Here is a 6,976-nt window from a genome sequence, read left to right as displayed (position 1 = left end):
AAAACATTAAAATTCATTCAGACAGTCTTGATCGCAACAGATCGTCATTTCGGTTGGCAACCGGTTTCGGTCTATAATTTAGACCACTTTCAGACCGTAGGCAACTTGATGGCGTTTGGAAGCGGTGGACAGGATAAGAACACTGACTTCAGTCAACTGTTCCTACCAAGAGCAGTTGACGCCCGTGTTCTAATAAACCTTGATCCCTCCACAGGTACCACCCTCCATCGTGGTGTCTACAGCCTGAAGATGGTGTAAATTATAGACCGAAACCAGTTGCCAATCGAAATGACGATCTGTTGCGATGAAGATCGTTTCACTAAATTTCAGTATTTTATACCAATCGCTATATACTCTCAACTATAATAATTCTTCCTAAAATCTTAAAACGTCATTCTAGTAATTCAGATTCAAACAAATTACAAATTTTCGTTGAAAGAAAGCAACGTTCTTGATCTGACCAGAACAGCAAACCACCACGGTACTGTTCTAACAACTTGTTTTAGAAAGCATTATCTTCCGGTTAACTGTCTTTTCTACAGAATACCATTAATTCCTAATCATTTAATAAGTTAGTACATAATCGCATTCGACATTAATTATAGCTTGTTCAAAGCTATTAAAGGTATGCTCTTAAATTTTAAGGTAGTTTCTCTGACATGCAATATATGTGATCAATTGACCAACGAGAGACGTTAAACAGTTCTGAAAATATTTAATAAATGCAACTTGAAATTTATGACCTGGAACAAATTTTAGTACGGAAGACAGTTGAAGTGACTTGGTAGTTTAAGCAGTGTGCCACAAGTGCCACAAATATCGGCATGGTTAAATTAAACTTTCAATATCTAACACGTTATGACACGGAAACTCACAACCATACGAGGACCAGACTTGCTAGCATTAATGTGAAGGGCATGAGGAAGAGACATAATGCAGAATCAGTTCAAGTGAAACACTTTTAATGAGCTGCTGCGGTACATCACACCTTTATATACCGGTACCATTACTGCTACAAAAGGGGCTCAGTATGGCGCCCATCACTGTCCAGAAGAGTCTGAAAACTCAGGACTGCATTCTGCACAGCAGAACGAAGCATGTCCGTAGGTATGCTGGCTACCTCTCTTGGTATGTTGCGCATCAGATCAGCACATGTGTGAATGTTCCCCTGGTAAACCCTGTCCTTCAGATAGCCCCACAACCAGAAGTCACAAGCAGTGAAATCAGGTCATCGTGCCGGCCAAGCATTTTGTTCGAAACGATCGGCTGACAATTCGAACATTTCCAAATTTGTTTCGGAGAAGCATGTAAACTTCACTAGCGGTGTGCGGCTTGGTCCCATCTTGCATAACGACTGTTGAGTTCTATGCGTCTCTCTCCTGCAGGGCGGCTGTGACATGCTGGCGAAGTACATTGCAGTAACGCCGACCAGTCACACTGCACATCTTTGATCCTTGAGAGCCAACCTGTTCAAAAAAGAATGGACCAATGATGAACGTAGCTGTGGAGCCATACCATACGGTTTCACGTTCACCATACAGTGGAACTTCATGCACAGTGATAAGAGGTGAAGATCCCCACACTCGGCAAGTCTGTGTGTTCACCTCACCCATCAGAGGGAAATGAGCTTTGTCTGTCTCTAGGATGGTCCAGGGCCAGTCCTTGCCAACTTCAGTTCTACAGCACGCTCACTGCCTGACGTTCGCGAATTGCGCGCAGCGTTGTCTACTATAGCGACAGCGATTTCATCAACCATCTATAGTGCAACCCGTCTTCGGCCTCTTCCCGGACCGAGGCCCATTTCCCCAGTTGATTCAAATTGCTTCATCATGCTCCGCACAGCAGGTGGAGAGAGAGGACCCTTCTGCAATACTTTCAGTCGCCGATATTCCCGAAGTGCAGCTGCAGCGTCACTGTTGTTTTGATAACAGAGCTTTACCAATAATGCCCTGCTCCTTTTGTCTAAGCTCAAGTTGACACGTCAACAAGTGCACTGCGACTGGACAGGTGTGTGAGTCTATGAATTACGATGAATGATCATTGCACTTGATGGAGATAGTTGGAACTGGACGGTGGCGATGTGACGCATGCACCCCATATTCTGGACATTGACGCTACCAAGTATGGTATTCGCACGGTAATTAGTTTCAATATTATAAAGTGTTAAATAGGGAACGTTTAATTACGTACACCCGATGCCTTATTTTTTCCAGCAAAGTAATCTTATTAAACTTACTTAATTTACACATATGACAGCACTACCTAATCCCATGGACAATCGTGCAACCGCTTTGCCGTGTCTTCTGAGCATGAACCAATTACGCGCTAATACGAGCCGTATTATTCAGATCAATACATTAGGCTAATTTGTCACCAACCAGTTAATAGGTTCCATTAAACACGATAAAACACAATTACAAAGGCAGTTGGATCTGAAACACACACACTTGCAGAACTTGCGTATTACCTGACAAATAATAATAATAATAATAAATAACAATAAACATTATTCGAATGAATTCCATACAGAGGCGGACCAAAACACAAATAAGCTGATCGCTCTTGCAGAACTGGAGCTCAATACCAATGAGACTGACTATGCTTACAGGTATTCTACCAATAGTAATAACAATAATAAAGTAGTAACGCCACTACAGAACATGGGAGGAATGAGACACAACGGGCGTGTCGAAGTCACCACTTAACGGACAACGTCTATAAAACTGCAAGCCCACACAGGCAGAAAGACGGAGTTGAACCAAGATATTGCTCAGGGTCGCAGACCGTTATTCTGCAGTGTAGTCGCTCCGGTATCGGCTTTCTTATGAAGTTCCACCCATCACCCTATTACAGAGTAGAGGCCACAGGATACGTCGGGCGGGAGACAACACACGCTGCCCCGACCGTAACGGTCACAGGACCGCTGCCGATATCAACAAGCTGAGAACAGCCAAAGTTCTCCAGACCGCACTTGAGCCACTTTCTCCAGCTGACTCTTCACTTTACTGCCTATGCTATTCCTTAAATAACCGTTCCTCAATGGCCACCGCCGCCTAGGAACTGGGAAATAAGTTCCGACAGAAGTTGCCAAAGAGCTGAAACTAAGAAGAGTCGATACTAGAGGACAAGTCGCAAGGATCGCTGGAGCACGGCAGAAAAAAAAGAAAGAAAAACAGCGTTAGAATTAAATTGGAGAGGTTCATTTCCTTTTATTGTTAATTATTGATTTACATACAACCAATAACTTAATGTAGGCAAATACAGTCTCTTTTTTTAATAAATCACATTAAAATGAATGTACAGTAGCTATCATCAGCATTAAGAGCCAGTGATTAATTTAATTTGCTGTGTGCAATATTTTTCATCATTATGCTTCATTTATAGTTGTTATATAACAAGAAAAAATATAAAGTATCTGTGACTGAATGTCTATTTCGTTTTCAACCTAACATGTTTCATATAATCCTTTTAGACAACATCAGTGCTATACAAAATTAAAGACAGTTGTTTGTATTTGGCGTTGAACATTCTTGGTAGGTGACTACTAACAGTCGTCAGGTAATGTATAACACGCATGTTTGATCATCAGCTGTTTTTTGTTTGAAACCGAAAAAGCGACCGGTTTCAGCCACAGGCCATCTTCACGGATTAGGGTTAAAACAATTTAGGTTACAACATTACATCTGTATTACTGAAATAATAACCACGTGTCATACGTATAGCATGCCATGAATTCCAGTATAACATAGATGACTTTTAAAGGCAAACATACTAATAACATACGTAAACTGCTCTGTTTACACGCGTTATTATTATGTTTACCTTTAAAAACGTCATGTGTGTTATACTGGGATTGAAATGGCTCTAAGCACTAGGGGTCTTAACCTCTGAGGTCATCAGTCCTCTAGACTTAGAACTACTTAAACCTATCCAACCTAATGACATCACACACAGCCATGCCCGAGGCAGGATTCGAATCTGCGACCGTAGCAACAGCGCGGTTTCGGACTTAAGAGCCCAGAACAGCGGCCGGCTATACTGAAATTCATGGCATGCTTTACATATGAGATTTGTGAAGACGGTCTGTGATTGAAACCATTCGATATTTGGGTTTTAAACGAAAGAACAGTTGATGGTCAAACATGCATTTTATTTATAAGTATAGTACCTATTTTCTTAAGGGTCGTGCAGGGTTTCCTGGAGGCACATTTACACTATCCTACAGTTTACAGTTATTGGATTATCATTCATCACTTACTTTTACGTTTCTTACGTAAACTATAATGGCAATAGTCTTTCCTTCACATTCACTTTTATTAAACGTTCAATAATTAACGAAACACATTTTTTTCTGAAAGCAGGTTGGTTTTATTCAGGATTTCAGAAGATCGTATACACCGAAGTGCCAACGTAACTAATATAGGCACGCGTATTCAAATACACATATGTGTATACAGGCAGAATACGGCTCTGCGGTCGGCAACGCCTCTATGAGACAAGTGTCTGGAGCAGTTGTTAGGTCGGTTGCTGCTGCTAAAATGGCAGGTTATCAAGATCTAAGTGAGTTTGGACGTGGTGTTACAGTCGCCGCACGAGCGATGGGTCACAGCATCTCCAAGGTAGCGATGAATTGGGGATTTTCCCTTAGGACCATTTCACGAGAGTACCGTGAATATCAGGAATCCGGTAAAACATCAGGTCTCCGACATCGCTGCGGCCGGAAAAAGATCCTGCAAGAACAGGTCCAACGACGACTGAACAGAATCATTCAATATGACAGAAGTGCAACCCTTCCACAAATTGTTGCAAATTTCAGTGTTGAGCCATCAATAAGTGTCAGCGTGCAAACCATTCAACGAAACATCATCGATATGGGCTTTTGGCGCCAAAGGCCCACACGTGTAACCTTGATGACTGCACGACACAAAGCTTTACGCCTCGCCTAGCTCCGTCAATACCGACATTGGACTGTTGATGACTGGAAACATGTTGCCTGTTCGGACGAGTCTCGTTTCAAATTGTATCGAGCGGATGGAGATGTACCGGTATGGAGAAAACCAATGACCATGCATGTCAGCAGGGGAATGTTCAAGCTGGTGGAGGCTCTGTAATGGTGTGGGGCGTGTGTAGTTGGAGTGATATGGGAGCACTGATACGTGTAGATACGACTCTGACAGGCGACACGTACGTAAGCACCCTGTCTGATCACCTGCATCCATTCGTGTCCATTGTGCATTCCGACAAACTTGGGCAATTCCAGCAGGACAATGCGACACCCCACACATCCAGAATTGCAACAGAGTAGTTCCAGGAACACTCTTCTGGGTTTAAACTTTTCCGCTGACCACCGATCTCCCCAGACATGAACATTTTTGAGCATATCCGGGATGCCTATCAACGTGCTGTTCGGAAGAGATCTCCACCCCTTCTTACTCTTACGGATTTATGTCCACATTCGTGGTGTCAATTCTCTCCAGCACTACTTTAGACGTTATTCTAGTCCATGCCACGTCGTGTCGCGGCACTTCTGCGTTCTCATGTGGGCCCTAGACGGTATTAACCTGGTGTATCAGTTTCTTTATTCCTCACTCTTGTGGCTACAACACCGTACTTTTCAAAATAATCTCTGTTCATTGGAACGGCTTTATACCACCTTACTGGGAGAGCCTGTATGTCCGCATGGTATAACACTGTACTGGTTGACGTCGGAGTGGAAGTTTCACTGTATCAATAATCTCCCCATCATCCATGAACTGCTTCCTGCAGAGCGCTTCCTTCATTGGGCCAAGCAGATGGAAATCGGAAGATGCGAGGTACGAGATGTAGTGTGTATGAGGAACAATATTTTTCGAGCTCCTTTCGGATGTTCAGACTTGTGTGAGGTTTAGCGTTGTCACGGAGAAGAAGTTCGTTTGCATTTTTGTGGCGACGAGCATGCTGAAGTCATTCTTCAGTTTCCAACATTCCAAGAGTCAGAGCTGTTGCGACCGACCGGCACACTGAGATCGGATGGGTTGCGCGACCATGTTGAGAGATGTCTCGCCCAAAGACCGTGCTTTTGTTCATTGTCAGGTCTCCGTAGACATTCTGCAAGAGCCTATGAATATCTGCGAGGCTCTGGTTTTCCACCAAAAAAACTCAATGACAACTCTCTGCTCATGAAGGCCATGTAAATCGCCACCAGCTGTCGTAACTAAATGAAAATACAGGGGCTGAAGCGGGAATGTTCCACGATGAGTCACAACAAATTCCGTTTTCAATCACAAATGACAGAAAAAATGTGTTGCCTTACTTATTGATCGACCGCCGGGGTTACAGATTTATAAAATTTGCGAAATTTGTGTGGAATAACAAAGCAGGGAGGTCATTTAAGGGATGGGATCACTTTGAAGTTTGGCAGTTGAGAGAGGGGTGATCACCTTACATATGTGAAGTGCTACACGTTTATCGCCTTCCATTTCCTAACATATATTTCAGTCGAGGAGGAAGAGCAGTGAAAGTTCATCGCTTGGGTACACAAGCAGCAGGTCCGTGACTGCGGAACAGCGTCTTTCGCCCGCCTCCGTCATCTTCCGGGCGGCTGTGCAGAATTGCGGCAACACCGCCGCGCCACAGAGCTCCGTAATCAAGCGCAGCGTTCCGTCGCCATCGCCGCGTCGCCACGGCCGATATCTGCAAACAAGTCGAGACTGTTCCGAGGCGCGACGAAGATTAACCGCACCGCCGCCGCCAGCGCCCCTGCTCTCAATTATCTCACAGCCTCCACACCGCTGGAAGGTGCAGCTTACTGCCGACGCGACCGGAACAATGGAAATCCAATTTAACTTCAAGAAGAGAGATTGCCGCGGAGCATAGCCGTGAGCGCGGATGAAGTTGCGGGCGTTTCTGGTCAGAGCGAAACCACCACCACCGCGACGCCTTACTTCGTTATGTATCTTGTTTTCAGTAGCTGGTTACAGAATGCACATCTGAAACA

The sequence above is a fragment of the Schistocerca serialis genome, chromosome 5 (genome assembly GCF_023864345.2).
Source record: "Schistocerca serialis cubense isolate TAMUIC-IGC-003099 chromosome 5, iqSchSeri2.2, whole genome shotgun sequence".
Taxonomy (NCBI): Eukaryota; Metazoa; Arthropoda; class Insecta; order Orthoptera; family Acrididae; genus Schistocerca; species Schistocerca serialis.
Note: the sequence above shows the minus strand (reverse complement) of the source record.